The sequence below is a fragment of the Moschus berezovskii genome, chromosome 5 (genome assembly GCF_049115385.1).
Source record: "Moschus berezovskii isolate FMDL1 chromosome 5, NW_MosBer_1.0, whole genome shotgun sequence".
NCBI lineage: Eukaryota > Metazoa > Chordata > Mammalia > Artiodactyla > Moschidae > Moschus > Moschus berezovskii.
Window position 1 is genome coordinate 99,419,084 of NC_142464.1, and position 19,463 is coordinate 99,438,546.

The 19,463-nt window shown below is 40.1% G+C and overlaps 1 long non-coding RNA gene across 1 annotated transcript in view; it reads right to left on the bottom strand.

Moving 5' to 3' along the window:
• Positions 1-19,120, bottom strand: part of LOC148777877 (uncharacterized) — a 67,107-nt gene extending 47,987 nt beyond the window's left edge. Inside the window, exon 1 of the long non-coding RNA XR_016037382.1 lies at positions 18,794-19,120. This is a non-coding gene — a long non-coding RNA (uncharacterized LOC148777877). The remainder of the gene's footprint in view (positions 1-18,793) is intronic.
• Positions 19,121-19,463: the final 343 nt, after the last annotated feature.

Below are 19,463 nucleotides of genomic sequence, written 5' to 3' on the forward strand. Positions count from 1 at the left end.
TTGCTATGCAATGTGCCCACGTGTGTATGTAGATAAATACATTCGTTTTGCTACTCCTAATATATTGAAAGCTTCTTAAAGATAAGGACTGTGACTTCTCTTTCTCTGCAGCTCTAGTGCCCCTAAGTGTCATGAGCATAATAGATGCACCATAAACTTTTGGAAAATGAATGAAAAAATCCTCATTCTGCATTGCTCAATGTTTCAACAGAAATAATTTTTTTCAGTTGTGCCTTCCAAGTAAAAGAAGCTGCAGAAGCACCCAGCATGGCAGGGGACTCATGGGACTACTTTGTTTGTTAAATATTTCACATTCAGGGCACTATAGCACTCTCAAAGGGTAGGTGTTAACAGTTGCTTTAAAATTATTAACCCTAAAGCAAAAGCAGCAGAAAAATTCCCTCCCCATGTGTCCCTATTACTTGCGAAATAAGCAGCTTTTGCGTGATGCAGAAGCTCCTCCTTTTCCCGTCTTTCCCTCTCCCTTCTTTGCCCTACCCTTCAACCCCAATCACACACACAAAACATCAAGAGTCGTTTGGATGATATTTACACTACATTCTTTCTCACTCTTTGTTTCCTTGGGTAATCCTCTAAAAACAGAGGAAGAACACAAAGGTAAGTCCTCTCTGGTTCACTATTACCTACCTCTGTGTTCCTGAGTCCACTCAAAGGGATGACTCACAAAGTCCTTGGCTGGGATGGCTTCAGTTGTCTCCTGTTGTCTCTCTTTCAGGCTATCCTCACCCCATTCTATTTCTCAATTTGTACCAGGGTGATCTTTCCAAAACACGCATACTCCCCTATTTGACAACCAAAATAGCTTCCAATGCCGAGAGAAGTAGTTGTTAACTTTTTATGGAGGACTCTTCCTGTACCATTCAAACACCCATGTGCATAAATCCACTAAACTTCACATACAATCTTAGATGTTCCTTGGATCCCAGGGTTAAGACATCTTAAACCAAAGAGAAGTTTCTACTCCTATATCTAGCATCCAAGTTCCTCCACAATTTTCCCAAACTATATTTCTCAGCTATCTAATCTCCCCAAATTCTCCTAATTCAATTCCAAATAGATTTGCCACCCAGAGTGTTTTTCCCATTTACTTTTCCACACCTGACAAAACCGAAGTCAGAAACTCTGGATTCCAATTAGCTAAAGGATTTATTAAGTCGCTTATAGTTTCTGAAGCTCAGTTTCCACATGTACAAATTGATGACACTGGCCTAGATCAGGGTTTCCCAAAATATGATAAGTGAGACACTAATTTTAGGTGGAACACAACCCATTAATGTTTAGGAATAGGTTAGATGGCATCACTGACTCAATGGATACGAGTTTGAGTAAACTCCAGGAGATAGTGAAGGACAGGGAAGCCTGATGTGCTGCAGTTCATGGGGTCACAAAGAGTTGGACGCAACTTAATGACTGAACAATAATAAAGATACTGCAAAACCTAGCAAATGCATAGATGAACCTATTTGCAGGTTATAAATAGAGATGCACATGTAGAGAACAGATGCATGGATATGATGGGGTTGAACTGGGAGACTGGCATTGACCTATGTACAGTACCATGTGTAAAACAGATAGCTAGTGGGAACCTAATGTATAGGGAGATCAGTTTGGTGCTCTGTGATGACCTAGAAGAGTGGGATGGGGTGGACATCAGAGGGAAGTCTAAGAAGGAGGGGAGGGGATATATGTGTCCATAAGGCTGATTCACTTCACTGTGCAGCCAAAACTAATATAATCATTGTAAAACAACTATACCACAATAAAGAAAAGAATGGCAAGATTATATGCAATTTTGAAGCCTGAGGAGCACTGGACCACTGGATCCCCAAGGCTCCTCCCACAATACTTTCCTAGACTCTCTATTCAAGAACTTGGATCCCAGAGCTGAACTTGTTATTCTGTTCGAAACAATAAGGAAGGAGATCAAAGAGCTACCTCTTTATTCTCAACAAGAAGAAAAGGTGAATTTAAAAAAAAAAAAATAGCTCTCCATTTTCAGATGTAAACAACTAGAAGGAATTTGATATGAATTGCCCAAAGTCTACCAGGAAAATATTGTCGAGTTACAGAACTCGGAGCTTGCTCGCTTGAGACTGGCATTGACAGTTTTGTTGGAGTCAACTGATGGCACAGTCATGGCTCAAAACATAAATGAGCATAAATTTTTTTCTTAATGACTAACACACACACATTCAAATCCAGATAGAAACTGCAGCTGCTTCCTCCAACTACTCTAAGTTTGATGAACAGATGGCAGGCTTCCTCTGGGAATGCAAAGATGTAGGGCTGTCTCATAGATAGAAATCACATAAAGTTAGAACACCAGGAGGAGTGGGTGTTGTGACTACAAATACATTTAGAATTCCTGCAAAAATGGCCTGGGTCCTGTGTGCTGCACATCGTTCATGGCTATTGTGATCTTTTATTTAAAATATTGATGATTCAGTGGCTGTGTATCATTCAATCAGTAGAGATATAGACGATATAGATTTAGATATAAACATAGACATAGACATAGTTATGGGCTTCCCAAGGTAGCTCAGTGGTAAAGAATCCACCTGCCAATGAAGGAGATGCAGGAGGCACAAGTTCTATCCCTGAGTCAGAAAGAACCCCTGGAGAAGGAAATGGCACACCATTTCAGTATTCTTGCCTGAAAAAAAAATTTCTATGGACAGAGGAGCCTGACAGGTTACTGTCCATGGGGTCTCAAAGAATCTGACACAACTGAGTAACTGAACACACACATAGATATAGGTATTGATTTCAATACGTGATGACTGTTGCATCCAAAGAGATTAGAATTTCTAACAGACAAGCTTTTTCTTTGTAATTTACCATGTGATATAACTTATATGTGGAATCTAAAATATGACACAAATGAACATATCGACAAAACAATAACAGATTTACAGATATAGAGAACATACTTGTAGTTGGCAAGGGAGTAGGGTGTAGAAAAGGGAAGGATTGGGAGTTTGGGATTAGCAGATGCAAGCCATTATACAGAAATAGATAAACAACACAGTCTTACTGCACAGCACAGAGAACTACATTCAACATCCTATGAGAAGCCACAATGGAAAAGGATATGAGAAAGAACAGATATATAGTATATACAATATATATAATGTATATATATTAAAAACGGAGTCAGTTTGCTGTACAGTACAAATTAACACAACATTGTAAATCAGCTATACTTCAATAAAATGTTTTCAAGAAAGAAAATATCCTGGTTTCTCTTCAGATCAAATAAATTTTTTGCCTTTTCTCCATAATTTAAAAATAACCATCCTAACATCTCCATCTTTACCTAAAACAAAGTCTAGGAATTGGGAGCTGTTTCCTCCCTTGAGACTTGTTTTGTTACATGTTGCTATTCCTTAATGTAAAATCAAACCTAAAAAGGAAAGAGGGAGTTGTTATTTAATGTATATGGAGTTTCAGTTTCACAAGATGAAAAATTTCTGGAGATCAGTTGCGCAACATGAATGAACTTAACACACTGATCTGTACACTTAGAGACTGTCAAGATGGTTTAACAAATCAGGCCCAAACTAGGAAGTGTTGGAAGTTAAATCTGAAGAGCCTCCAATAATCTTGGATTGAAATAAACCCAGAAAAAGCAAATAAGAAAAGGACATAAAGAAAGCATGTCACATACCTTCAAAGATGTATCTAGCTAACACCCTTTGGAGGTAAGCCCATTAAGAAGACTATAAGGCAATTCACACTGAATGATGAAGTGATAGAAATTTTCAGGAGAAACGAAGGGACCCTTTACAAGAGATGTAAAAACATCACATGCCAACAAAGTCATTTATATGAGGGAATGGCTCTGATGGTAAAATATGGACCAGACAATAGTGGGTTTGGTGGAGGGGTAACGAGCCAAGTACACGTGAGACAATTTAACCACTGGTTAGATCATAGCATGCAGACTCTCATCAGGAGATCCCTTCTAGCTCTTTCTATCTCCTTCATCTTCAATGTATCATCATTTTAGTTCTTACTTCTCAAAAAAAAAAAAGGATCACTTTTTAAAATCATTTTATTTATTTATATTTGGCTATGCTGGGTCTTTGTTGCCATGAGGGCTTTTTGTCTAGTTGTGGAGAGTGGGGACTACTTTCTAGTTGCAGTGGGTGGGCTTCTCATTGCAAGGGGTCCTCTTGCTATCCAGCAGGGACTCTAGGGCACACCAGCTTCAGTAGTTGCAGCATGTGGGCAAAGTAGTTGCAGCTCCCAGGCTCTAGAGCACAGACTCAATAGTTGTGGTGCCCAGACTTAGTTGTTCCATGATATGTGGGATCTTCCAGGATCAGGAATCAAATCCATGTCCTATAAATGTTTAAAAACAAGCTCTTCAAAGAACCTGACTGCTTGTTGTAAAATTTAATGACAGGATGAGTAGCATACTCATCATAAGTGATTCAGTTCAGTTTAGTCCATCAGTCGTGTCTGACTCTTTCCAACGTGATGGACTGCAGCACGCCAGGCCTCCCTGTCCATCACCAACTCCTGGAGTTTGCTCAACTCATGTCCATTGAGTCAGCGATGCCATCCAACCATCTCATCCTCTGTCTTCCCCTTCTCCTCCCACCTTCAATCTTTCCCAGCATCAGGGTCTTTTCTAGTGAGTCAGTTCTTTGAATCAGGTGGCCAACATATTGGAGTTTCAGCTTCAGCATCAGTCCTTCCAATGAATATTCAGGACTGATTTCCTTTAGGATGGACTGGTTGGATCTCCTTGCAGTCCAAGGGACTCTCAAAAAAGTCTTCTCCAACACCACAGTTCAAAATCATCAATTCTTCGGCACTCAGCTTTCTTTATTGTCCAACTCTCACATCCATACATGACTACTGGAAAAACCAAAGCTTTGACTAGACAGCCCTTTATTGGCAAAGTAATGTCTCCGCTTTTTAATATACTATCTAGGTTGGTCATAACTTTTCTTCCAAGGAGCAAGCATCTTTTGATTTCATGGCTGCAGTCACCATCTGCAGTGATTTGGGAGCCCCCAAAAAATAAAGTCTGCCACTGTTTCCACTGTTTCCCCATCTATTTGCCATGAAGTGATGGGACCAGATGCCTTGATCTTAGTTTTCTGAATGTTGAGTTTTAAGCCAACTTTTTCACTCTCCTCTTTGACTTTCATCAAGAGACTCTTTAGTTTTTCTTCACTTTCTGCTATAACAGTGATGTCATCTGCATATCTGAGGTTATTGATATTTCTCCCGGAAATCTTGATTCCAGCTTGGGCTTCATCCAGTCCAGCATTTCTCATGATGTACTCTGCATATAAGTTAAAAAAGCAGGGTGACAATATACAGCCGTGACATACTCCTTTCCCAATTTGGAACCAGTCTGTTGTTCCATGCCCAGTACTGACTGTTGCTTCTTGACCTGCATACAGATTTCTCAGGAGGCAGGTCAGGTGGTCTGGTATTCCCATCTCTTTCAGAATTTTCCACAGTTTATTGTGATCCACACAGTCAAAGGCTTTGGCATAGTCAATGAAGCAGAAATAGATGTTTTTCTGGCACTCTCTCGCTTTTTTGAAGGTCCAACGGATGCTGGCAATTTGATCTCTGGTTCCTCTGCTTTTCTAAATCCAGCTTGAACATCTGGAAGTTCACAGTTCACGTATTGTTGAAGCCTGGCTTGGATAATTTTGAGCATGACTTTACTAGCGTGTGAGATAAGTGCAATTGTGCAGTAGTTTGAGCATTCTTTGGCATTGCCTTTCTTTGGGACTGGGATGAAGACTGACCTTTTCCAGTCCTGTGGCCCCTGCTGAGTTTTCCAAATTGGCTGGCATATTGAGTGCAGCACTTTCACAGCATCATCTTTCAGGATTTGAAATAGCTCAACTGGAATTCTATCACCTCCACTAGCTTTGTTCGTAGTGATGCTTCCTAAGGCCCACTTGACTTCACCTTTCAGGATGTCTGGCTCTTGGTGAGTGACCACACCATCGTGATTATCTGGGTTCATGAAGATATTTTTTGTACAGTTCTTCTGTGTATTCTTGCCACCTCTTCTAATATCTTCTGCTTCTGTTAGGTGCATACCATTTCTGTTTTACTGAGCCCATCTTTGCATGAAATTTTCCCTTGGTATCTCTAATTTTCTTGAAGTGATCTCTAGTCTTTCCCATTCTAATGTTTTTTTTCCTATTTCTTTGTATTGATCACTGAGGAAAGCTTTCTTATCTCTCCTTGCTGTTCTTTGGAACTCTGCATTCAAATGGATATATCTTTCCTTTTCTCTTTTGCCTTTCGTGTCTCTTCTTTTCACTATAAGTAATAAATAATAATAAAATTTATAAGCCCATATAGCTAATTGGTTCTTACTGAATGACTTCTTTAACATTTACTGAACACTTGTTATATAGATCTCCTATGATTGCGATCAACAAATAGTGTAGTTCCAACATTGATGGAACACAGCCCCAGTATTCTTGCCTGGGAAATCCCAGGGACAGAGAAGCTTGGCTTATAGTCCTTGGTGTTGCAAAGAGTCAGACACAATTTAGTGACTAAACTGCCATCAACATAAATTTTTGTTGATAGTTTCTTTTATGTTAATAAGTAAGAAGAAAGTGAAACCATAAAAACTCATGTCAAACTTGAACTAATTCTTTTCTCATTCATTAGATAATTTTTGAATACTGGAAGAATGTTTCTTCAATTTCTTTTGTGCTATTTTATGATATAATGACTAGAGACACAGCACATTTTTAAGTTTAATTTCCATTACTAATGTCTTCTCCATCTACTTTCTGCAGTCTAGACAATAAAAAAAAAGAATCCAAGTTCTTGAGAGAAGAACCTCTTTTCTATTTCTTTTTCACTGTAACATAACTAGATGAAGGGACATTCTTTCAAACTTAAGTGAAAATGGATGTTCTTTCCAACTTAAGTGAAATAAATAAACATTAAGAACTCTTTCATCTAGCACAGAACACTAGTTATTTATAGCATTTATTGATTTTGCTGGTATTAATGACCATAACTGATTTTGAATTACTACTGTGACATCACTGAGCCCAGAGTAAGGAAGAGATGAATGGCAGCATACTATTATATAGTATTTCCTCTATAGAGTTACAATAAACATAATCTCAAGAGCATGGATAATAGTAATATGTAGTAAAATACTTATGGAGTCATGTTTTGAGTATTTACTACCTTTGCTTTGTTTTTTAATGGCTCTTTTTTTTTTTTCAAATTATAGTTGATTTGTAGTATCATATTAGGTGTACATGTTGTGGTGCTGGAGAAGACTCTTGAGAGTCCCTTGGACAGCAAAATCAAGCCAGTCAATCCTAAAGGATATCAACCATGAATATTCACTGGAAAGACTGAGGCTGAAGCTAAAGCTCCAATAATTTGGTCACCTGATGCAAAGAGCTGACTCACTGGAAAATATTGAAGGCAGAAGAAGAAGGCGGCGGCAGAGGCAGAGATGGTTAGATAGAAATCCAACTCAATGGACACGAATTTGATTAAACTCTGGGAAAGAGTGAAGGACAGAGAGTCTAGTGTGCTGTAGTCCACAGGGTCACAAAGTAAGACACGAATCAGCAACTGAACAACAAAAACAACCATCATGTTAGATATACAGCACCCTTTCCCCTTCAGTAACCATGAGTTTGGGGCTTCCCTGGTGGCTCAGAGGTTAACGCGTCTGCCTCCAATGCGGGAGACCCGGGTTCGATCCCTGGGTCGGGAAGATCCCCTGGAGAAGGAAACGGTAACCTACTCCGGTATTCTTGCCTGGAGAATCCCATGGACGGAGAAACCTGATAGGCTACAGTCTACGGGGTCGCAAAGAGTCGGACACGACTGAGCGACGGAACGGAACAGAACCATGAGTTTGTTTTCTATGTCTGTGAGTCTCTTTCATTTCGCAACTAAGTTTATTTGTACCTTTTTTTAGATTCCAAATATAATAATATCATATACTTGTCTTTGTCAGACTTACTTCATTTAGTATTATAATCTCTAGATTCATCCATGTTGCAGCAAATGGCATTATTTCATTTTTTATGGTTGAGTAGCATTCCATCCATATGTGTATATATATATATATATATATATTCCATCCATATATATATATATGTGATGGAATGATACACATATATATACCACACCCCAATGTTCACAGCAGCACTGTTACAACACCCAAGACATGGAACCAGTCAAAATGTCTATCTTTGTTTTTTGGGCTTTTTTTTATTATTTTATTTTTGGAGTACAATTGCTTTACAATGTTATGTTCAAGTCTATTGTACAACAAAGTGAATCAGCTGTATGTATACATATATCCTCTCCCTCTTGAGCCTCCGTTCCACACTCCTCACCCCATCCCACCCCGCTAGGTCATCACAGAGCATCCCTGTGCTACACAGCATTTTCCCACTAGCAATCTTACACAAGGTAAGGCTTTCCAGGTGGCGCAGTGGTTAAAGAACCTGCCTGCCAAGCAGGAAACGCAAGAGACACGGGCTCGATCCCTCGATCAGGTAGACCACTGGAGGCGGAAATGGCAATCTACTTTAGTTTTCTTGCCTGGGAAATCCCATGGACAGAGGAGCCTGTAAACCACAGTCCGTGGAGTCTCAAAGAGTCAGACACAACTTAGCAACTAAACCAATGTATATATGTCAGTGCATGTTTTTAACACTTAACATAAGTTTAACACTTAACTGTAAGTTTATAGCTTTTCACTTTTAATAATGTCTGCATTTAATGACCAGCTCATAGAATTTCTGAAAATTTAAAAATCAGCCCTCACAAGCTAGTATGAGCTTTCTCCAACACACCATCGGATGTTGGTCTCTTAGCATTGCTTTAGACTGAAATGTGAGCAGTCCGATCAGTCTACATCTACCACACCCCTCCGCAAGTTCCATATAGCTTTCCTTTGATCGTGGTTTTCCTCCTCATTGTTTTTGTTTCTGCCTTCATGAAACACCTATGATTCTAAAGATAAATCGTTGATTCTCTATTTCCATATCAATAATCTTCACTTTCCTAGTGTGGGCTTTATCTCTGAATTTACACTTTTTTCCCCACGAGCCTGGGAAAATCGCTCATGTTTGAATCAGATTTCTGCAGTATAAATTCTGCTTTTCACTACCATTGTATCCTTCCTTTCTTTGTTAACTTCCAGGGTCCCATTATTATGCTTTTGGTTTAGGCATGTATGGAAACACTTTTATTTTTAAACCATTGTAGAGAAGAGACAAGAGTGGTCTACTCTCTCAAATTCCACAAAGTACACTGTATATCTATATAGAGGGGGAAAATAGAAAGAAGCAGGACAAGAGAAAGGAGAAAAATTCAGTAAGTTCAATGTAATTTTCTTACATATGAAATGAATTACACAGTCATCATGAAGTAACTGTTACTGTCTCTCACAGTAGCCAATTTCCACATCTTTTTTCAATTTTCTAAAATTTGTCTCACCAACTCTAATATTCATAAAAACAGTAATGTTTAAATTTCATACTGATAAATACAAACTCTAGCAAAGTAATTTGACAAGGGCTTTCATTTTTATTTTCTTTGAATAACAGGAAAATATAATAGAGGACTTTGTCACTTATGATAAAGAAAACAGACTAATCCAATTCAAGTAAAAGAGAACATTTCCTCTAGCTAATTAGTCAACTAACAAGCTCTTTTATAGTTTACTAATTCCTAAACTCTGTGTCCTTATTAAACAGGGCAGAGAGCTTGCAGCACAGTACCTAAATTAGCATAGTATTTTTAGGTTCAAATGTTTTGCCTTTTAGTATTCCTTAAAGTAGACTCTCTCTTAAAAAGAAGACGTGTATTTCTGACTTCATATTTTCCCTTTGTAAAAGGAGTTATATTGTTTTTCCACACATGCATTTTCTTCCTGTCTTGATCTTTCCTCTCCTTGTGATCTTTGATTTCTACTTCTTAGAGTCTGAGTCTTCTTGAATGATGTTGAAAATCTCCAATTTTTAAAAAACTTCTTCTGGTTCCTTACCTATGAATATCCTTACATCTCCTTCGGTTTATACTGTCTCCATTCTTTTGTTTTGATTTACTTGTTTTTAATTAAAGGATAGTTGCTTTATAATATTGTGTTGGTTTCTGCCATACATCAACATGAATCAGCCACAGGTATATGTATGTCCCCTCCTTCCTGGACCTCCCATCTCCATTCTTGAAATTATATACCTTCTTTGAGAATTCAGGATATTTCCCTTCCTTCACCTTTCCGTAGATTCTATATTGTTGTTTTTGCTTTTTCTCTTTCTATAGTCATCATCCAGTGAGGAAAGAGTCCTCCGTGTTTGCCAGAATACTTGTCTTCCTGAGTGCTGGTTCTTAGATCAACATTCGGAAAGCAACATTATAAGAAAATCCCTCTTTCTCATTTCTTATGTTGCACAGGTCTTCATCATATGCAGCTTTATTACACTGAATTAAAATGACCCTCTAATCCTATTGCTAGATTCTTTGATACTTCAAATTACTAGATTACACTGAAAATGACAATATCCAGGATATAAAGCTTCTGGTCTCTCTGCCTAATTCCCTAGTCTTATTCAAGGGGACCAAATCTCTCAAGACTCAATGCTCTCAGTCCCTTAATGCATCCGGCTTTGTTCTTTTCTAAAAGTTTCAGGTTCTGAATGGATCCAGAAATGTGTTTTGGAAGGTGTAATACACTGGCTCTTTCAAAAGTAAAAATCCATGGAGTGGGGGAATAAATGGCCGCTTATCCTTTTGAACGAACTCTGGAGATTTTGTCTGGAGACCAGATGGTATTAGTAGAGGGGTAAAACATCTTCTCCCCTTCTTTCAGACAGTTGAGGTAATACTGTTTCATAAGATGGAGTGTGAAAAGGTCACCTGTGCTTTTTTGAATAGTTAGTTCCATTGATGTTTATTTATTCATTGATATAGATACATTCAATCAAAGTTTAACTGGGCATGGTTTTTATATTATCACGAGAGTCTAGTCAATTAATATGCAAGTCTAAAGTATATATATAGATGGATGCATCAGTGGAAAGAAAGAAAAGAGGAAGGAAGAAAGAAAGGTGTAAATTGAATATTCTCAGGGACAAACCTTAACCAACAGGTACTGGAATCAAAGATTAAATGTCCCAGACTCCTATCTCTATGTGGGGCAGTTCTGAGATGTGCTATACGTGGCTCCTTAAAGGGTCCCCAGGAGGGCTGAGACCTAGATGCCCACAGCTCATTAACACACTTTTTATTGATTTTCCTTGACTTCCTCACATGTGCTTCAGTTCAGTTCAGTTCAGTCGCTCAGTCGTGTCCGACTCTCCGCGACCCCATGAATCACAGCACGCCAGGCCTCCCTGTCCATCACCAACTCCCGGAGTACACTCAAACTCATGTCCACAGAGTCGGTGATGCCATCCAGCCATCTCATTCTCCGTCGTCCCCTTCTCCTCCCGCCCCCAACCTTTCCCAGCATCAGAGTCTTTTCCAGTGAGTCAACTCGTCGCATGAGGTGGCCAAAGTATTGGAGTTTCAGCTTTAGCATCAGTCCCTCCAATGAACATCCAGGATTGATCTCCTTTAGAATGGACTGGTTGGATCTCCTTGCAGTATAAGGGACTCTCAAGAGTCTTCTCCAACACCACAGTTCAAAAGCATCGATTCTTCGGCGATCAGCCTTCTTCACAGTCCAACTCTCACATCCATACATGACCACGGGAAAAACCATTGCCTTGACTAGACGGACCTTGGTTGGCAAAGTGATGTCTCTGCTTTTTAATATACTATCAAGGTTGGTCATAACTTTCCTTCCAAGGAGCAAGCGTCTTTTAATTTCATGGCTGCAATCAGCATCTGCAGTGATTTTGGAGCCCAAAAAAACAAAGTCTGACACTGTTTCCACTGTTTTTCCATCTATTTCCCATGAAGTGATGGGACCAGATGCCACGATCTTTGTTTTCTGAATGTTGAGCTTCAAGCCAACCTTTTCACTCTCCTCTTTCACTTTCATCAAGAGGCTTTTGAGTTCCTCTTCATTTTCTGCCATAAGGGTGGTGTCATCTGCATATCTGAGGTTATTGATATTTCTCCCAGCAATCTTGATTCCAGCTTGTGCTTCTTCCAGCCCAGCGTTCCTCATGATGTACTCTGCATATAAGTTAAATAAGCAAGGTGACAATATACAACCTTGACGTACACCTTTTCCTATTTGGAACCAGTCTGTTGTTCCATGTCCAGTTCTAACTGTTGCTTCCTGACCTGCATACAGGTTTCTCAAGAGGCAGGTCAGGTGGTCTGGGATTCCCATCTCTTTCAGAATGTTCCACAGTTTATTGTGATCAACACAGTCAAAGGCTTTGGCATAGTCAATGAAGGAGAAATAGATGTTTTTCTGAAACTCTCTTGCTTTCTCCATGATCCAGCGGATGTAAGCATGTGCTTACTGCCTCTCAAATAAACTACTTGCACTCAAGTCTTTATCTCAATGTTGCTTTTGGGTGAAATCAAGCCAAGATACAGATGCTGTAAAAATAGAACATATTAATTTTCATGTTGGTGTGGAATAATAATTTCAGTCTGAAATCTTAGCATAGAACAATAATCAGATAATATCAGTCTTTAAATGGCAATGCCATCACATACAATAAGCTTCTTATTATTATTTTATTCCTATTCCTTAGGTCCCCTTCATCCGTGGTTGGCCTCTGCTCTATGACCATGAGTTAATAAGAATCGTTCAGCAGCCCATGACCTTCTCCGATACTTTCATTTCTCCTTCAGCTGGTCTACAGAAAGGTAGTTCTTCACAGGATGACTTTTGAGGTGACCAGTGTATGGAACAAGCCAATGAAAGACTCTCCTTTGGAGGTCTGGGCTATTTACTTTTACTCTCTCCCTCCATATCAATATTGAGCGAATACAATCCATCCATAAGGACTTAACAATGAACTACTGAGTTACTAGCAAATTTACCAGGTACTTACTCTAGTCCCAAAATCTCCATGAGGGTCTTTAGAAGAGTTATAGATAAGTGACAAAAACCTTAAGTAAATTTACACACAACTGAATGCTATTTACAGACACAATGCAAGTCTTCCTGCTGATTTTCACATTTGAATATTTTTAGGGCAGCTCTAATGTTTTTGCTTCTCAGATGGTGCAGTTGGTAAAGAATCCACCTGCCAATGCAGGAAATGCAGTTTCAAATCCTGGGTCAGGAAGATCCCCTAGAGAAGGAAATGGCAACCCACTCCAGTATTCTTGCCTGGGAAATGCCATGAACAGAGGATACTGGTGGGCTACAGTCCATGGGGTCTCAAAGAGTCGGACATGACTAACTAGGCACACAAGGACACAAGGATGAACGTTTCTACTTGTCTTGCTTCTCTGGTTCAGCCATATAGATTCCTTACTCTGCAAAGAGGAACAAGGCTACTGTTTAATTTTTTGTTTTCAATTGGCAAGTATTATATTAGGAAAAGGTAAAGAAGTTGTGGAGGCTCCACACACATGTGGGGAAAGCTGCTTCCATCTGTCAACACTTCCCGGGGAGGCAAGGCTTGTTGTTGGCACTACTTGTTCTATAAAGAAGCAGATGGCCCATAAGAAGCTGTTTCCTCAGTTTCATTTGCTTGCAACCAAAGCACTAAAGCTCTGGCTTTGGACTGGGGCTCCCACGACTAAGTGATCTAATCAATTCACCTCTGAGATTAAGGTTCAGATGAGGGTCATCCCAAAGTCAAACAAAGGATTCCCAGGATATCCACAAGGGGATTGGCTTTGGGGGCCATTCAAACTCAGAGAGATGCTGCACAATGCCAAAGAAAATTTTACTCAACTTTATTCTAAGCTTATAAGCTTCAGCAGACAAGAATGTAGGACTGTGGTCAGCTCCTTCTGGAGATTAATTATGATGGGTCTCTTGGAGAGTGATGGGTGACCTGTGCTGGAGTAAAATGGACCTCACCATCCATAGCATCACCATCATCATGCTATGACCAAATGACCCAGGCACTTTTTCTGGGCTGACTTAAATTTATTCCTTCTCCTTCACCTCTAGGTTCACTACCAAAGGATACAGTAGCCTCAGACCCAAGAGTTTCCTCTCACAGAGCCATAGACACAAGTATGTCTTAGCATCATTAAAACCATGTGGTTAAGAGTAATTGTGACTTCCCTGATGGCTCAGTGGTAGTAAAAAAAAAAAAAAAAATCCACCTGTCAATGCAGGAGACACAGATTTGATCCCTGAGTTGGGAATATCCCCCGGAGAAGGAAATGGCAACCCATTCCAATACTCTTGCCTGGGAAATCCCAAGGACAAAGGCACCTGGTGGGCTACAGTCTATGGGATCACAAAAGAGTCAGACATGACTTAGCAACAGAAACAACAACAACAAAAGTAACTGTCCTCCAGACTTTCCTCAGACATGAGGCTGGGATAAGATATGGTAGGTATTCCATTTGAGGATCAGCAGGCTTGAAATCCAATACATATGTAACTAATACTTACTGAGCATTCATCTGAGCCAGATACTGTTCTGTGTGGTCTACAGTCCATGGCATATTGGTTGTTTAAGAGATGGATACCACAATCTACCCCATCTCCTATATCTCCTTACAGATATTGATACTCATCCTGTTCAGTGGTAAGATCTGTGACCTTTCCCATTGAACCAGAATGGACCTTTATGGCTACTTCATTCAAAGGTATATGGAAGAAGTGATGCCAAGTGAGTTCTGAGGCTAGTTCATTGAGGGTGATACACCTTCCATATATGTATATTGGAACATATGCTCTTGGAACCCAGCCCCCATGCTGTAAGGGAGCCCAAGCCACATGGGGAGTCCAGACGGAAGTGTTCCAATCAACAGCCCTGCTGCTGCTGCTGCTGCTGCTGCTGCTGCTAAGGCGCTTCAGTCGTGTCCGACTCTGTGCGACCCCATAGACGGCAGCCGACCAGGCTCCGCTGTCCCTGGGATTCTCCAGGCAAGAACACTGGAGTAGGTTGCCATTTCCTTCTCCAATGTGTGAAAGTGAAAAGTGAAAGTTGCTCATTCGTCTCCAACTAGTAGCAACCCCATTTACTGCAGCCCACCAGGCTCCTCTGTCCATGCAATTTTCTAGGCAAGAGTACTGGAGTGGCTTGCCATTGCCTTCTCCGATCAACAGCCCTAGCTGAGGTCAAAGTGACTCCAGCCCTAGACACCATCTGATTGCAACCGCAAAACAGACCCTCAGGAGGAATGATGAAGCTGAACCCAACCAACTGCTAGAACCATGAGCAACAAAGTAAAACAATTGTTCTTGTTTTAACACAGTAAATCTAGAGTTATTATACAATAACAGATCAAAGGAATATATTTATAAACTTATTTAATCTTTATAAAAATTCATGAACTGGGTATTATTATTCCTACTTTACAGATGTGGGAAAACTAGGGCATTGCATGGTTAGGTCACGTGCACAATGTAAATAGTAAAGCTTGGTTTCAAACCCAAAGAGTCTGCTTTATTACATTTTATGCTCTTAATTTCTATACTGCTTCTTTTATGCCCCTTTTCCCTTTGAAAAGACACTGAGAGCAAGGAAAAGTGAAAAACCAGTTGCAGATGAGGTGGGAGAGGGACTGGTTTTTCAAGTACATAGTACCTATCAATTCAAAGTTCCTTTAGCCAGGAGTTCCCATCCTACCTACTGGGCAAATACAAACCTCTTTGGGAAACTAGCACCAATTCCTTTCTATATCTGAAATGCTAGGAGCTGGTGCTAAACACAGCCCCAAAGAAGCCATTCATTTCCCTCCATTCTCTTCTGCATCATCTCCATTACCCGGAGAATTTACCCACCCTCTCTGACCCTAGGAATCACCTCTGATGAACACCAATTTCTCTAGGGTGCTTTACAAAACCAACAAGCTTCACCATTAAATCTGAAGCCTGGAGACAGGCACTGTGTAAATAGAGAGATAATAGTGCTTAGTCGTGCCCAACTCTGCGTAACCCACCAGACTCCTCTGTCCATGGGATTTTTCAGACAAGAATGCTGGAATGGGTTGCCATTTCCTATTTCAAGAAGTCTTCCTGACCCAGGGACTGAACTATACCTTCTGTGTCTCCTGCATTGCAGAAGGATTCTTTACCTGCTGAGCCATCAGGGAAGCCCCACTGTGTAAATAATCAGCAGCAATTCCACAGCAGCCAGCTAACGGACCCAGAAGTGGCCCACTTGGACTTCTGGGAGGTTGAGAATAGAGTGATTTGAGCCAGATTCCCAGAGGGGAATTGAATGAATTCTTCATACTTAGCATTCAATGTGGAAAGTGCCAGGGAATTTGTAATAATGTCACATGAAACATCATACCCAGCTACCTCAACCGACCAGCAGCCCAGATGTTTTGATGACTTCTTAGGTTGTGACTTTGTACTCCAGGAAGACTGGCATTAACTTTGACGAGCACAGCCTTCTTGGAGGGAGAGATCCTAGAGAGAGAAACAAGTTACATGAAAATCGTGTCTAAGTGTTTATGAGTAAAATTCAAAGCCAGCCCACACCACAGGGACGGCCAGCTGAAATCAGAGCAAGTGGGGATACCAGCAACGTGACTTTCTGAAGATGATAAATTGTTTCTGACCTCAGAAGTTACAGAGACGATTCTCCAAACTGTTCATTTTTTAATACCAGCCTGATTACCCCTTCACCTTCACAACAGATTCCACAGCACTGGCAGGGAAATCTACCGGCATTAAAAAGACATTAAATTACTGAGTCTCAGACAGGCAACTTCAAATTAAAGCTGCTGATGTGAAAATAAAAGTCCAGATGACTCAGTATTTTCCTTCTAGTTCTTTCTAGTTCCTTCTAGTGCCTCAGATCTATCCTGCTTAGCCATGGAAGTCTCCCATGCCTTACACATGGCCCTCTCCCCCACCCTTTTGCCCCAGACTTTCCAGAGTTCACATCACATGCATGCCTCACTTTACACTAAGAAGCATTTTCTTAAAAATTGTCTATCACTGGGCTTTCTATTTTGTTCCATTGACCTATATTTCTGTCTTTATGCCAGTACCATACTGTCTTGATGACTGTGGCTTTGTAGTAGAGCCTGAAGTACGGCAGGTTGATTCCCCCAGTTCCATTCTTCTTCCTCAGGATTGCTTTGGCTATTCGAGGTTTTTTGTATTTCCATACAAATTGTGAGATTATTTGTTGTAGCCTTGTGAAAAATACCGTTGGTAGCTTGATAGGGATTGCATTGAATGTATAAATTACTTTGGGTAGTATACTCATTTTCACAATATTTATTCTTCCAATCCACAACAGACATTTCTCCAGAGAAGACATACAGATGTCTAACAAACACATGAAAAAACGCTCAACATCCCTCATAATCAGAGAAATGCAAATCAAAACCACAATGAGGTACCATTTCACACCAGTCAGAATGGCTGCTATCCAAAAGTCTACAAGCAATAAATGCTGGAGAGGGTGTGGAGAAAAGGGAACCCTCTTACACTGTTGGTGGGAATGCAAATTAGTACAGCCACTATGGAGAACAGTGGAAAAACTGGAAATAGACCTGCCATATGATCCAGCAATCGCACTCCTGAGCATACACACCGAGGAAACCAGAATTGAAAGTACACTGACACATGTACTCCAATGTTCATTTCAGCACTGTTTATAATAGCGAGGACATGGAAGCAATCTAGATGTCCATCTGCAGATGAATGGATAAGAAAGCTTTGGTACATATACACAATGGAGTATTACTCAGCCATTAAAAAGAATACATTTGAATCAGTTCTAATGAGGTGGATGAAACTGGAGTGAAGTAAACCAGAAAGGAAAATACCAATACAGTATACTAATGCATATATATGGGACTTAGAAAGATGGTAATGATAACCCTGTATACGAGACAGCAAAAGAGACACAGGTTTATAGCAAAAGAGACACAGGTATATAGAACAGTCTTTTGGACTCTGTGGGAGAGAGTGAGAGTGGGATGTTTTGGAAGAATGGCATTATAGCATATATATTATCATATGTGAAATAAATCACCAGTCCAGGTTCGACGCATGATACAGGATGCTCGGGGCTGGTGCATGGGGATGCCCTGCAGGTAGGATAAGGAGAGGAGGGAGGTGGGAGGGGGGTTCAAGAAGGGGAACATACGTACACCTGGGGCGAATTCATGTCAATGTATGACAAAACCAATATAATATTGTAAAGTAATTAGGCTCCAATAAAAAAAAACATTTTTTAATTAAAAAAATTGTCTATCAATTTTTTTAATTGGAGGATAACTGCTTTACAGTGTTGTATTGGTTTATGCCATACATCAGTATGAATGATTCATAGGTGTCTATCAGATTTTTGTAAGCTGTATCATAGCCCCCCTTACTTGTTTTATATTCCCAAAGTCTTTGTTTTTTTATCTAATAGTCCTTCAAAAAACTGTTTTCCCCCAACCCCATACTTTAATCCTAGTAATTCTGTAAACCACTCTTCCTCCTCCAGGACTATCTCTTCAGGTCACCTACAGATGGTTAGAACACATAAAAACACTGAGGAGAGAAGGGTTTGGGTATGGCTTTGTGATTTTCCATCTCCTGATTGACAGTTCTGGAATTCTAGACATTTTTCTGACCACTGAGTATACCTCCAAATGTCCATGAGACAAATGCCATGCAGCTCACTGTGAGTTGAACTAAAATTTAATTTAAGAATTAAAACACGGGACTTACCTGGTGGTTCAGTGGTTGAAACTTTGCTTTCCAGTGCAGGGGGTATGTGGGTTCCATCCCGGGTTGAGGAGCTAAGATCCCATATGGCTTGTGGCCAAAAAACCAAAATACAAAAAGCAGAAGTGGTATTGTAACAGGTTCATTAAAGACTTTAAAAATGGTCCACATCAAAAAAAATCTAAAGAGAATGAAAACACATTCTTCACCTATGAGCATCATGCCTTTCTAATGAACCTATCTTTAGAGTTTAAGACAGGAGCCAAATCTCAAATTTCAGGTCATTAAAATGCACAGCACATTAGAAAGTGGACAGGTGCTAAATCATGTCTTCTGGCTACACTCCACTTGCAGTAATGATGACTAGCGCCCGAAAATCCCCTCTGTGACATGCAAATGAGATCTGCAATAGTTTTCCCTGTTTAATAGCTGAGATGTTGTCCCCTGAGGACCCGTCTCACATGGATACAGTCTCTTCTCATCATACTTGTAGGAAGCGCTTTCTGAAGTTTGGAGGCTCTCCCTAAAGCCCTCCCCACAACTCACCACAAAACAAAGAAGCTAGGGCACCACCAAAACATCCTTTATACTAAATTATGGATCTCTGCTGTCTTCACAGTTACTTTTCCTAAGTCTCTCCAAACACAAAAGGAAGATTATCAAAGCTGAACTA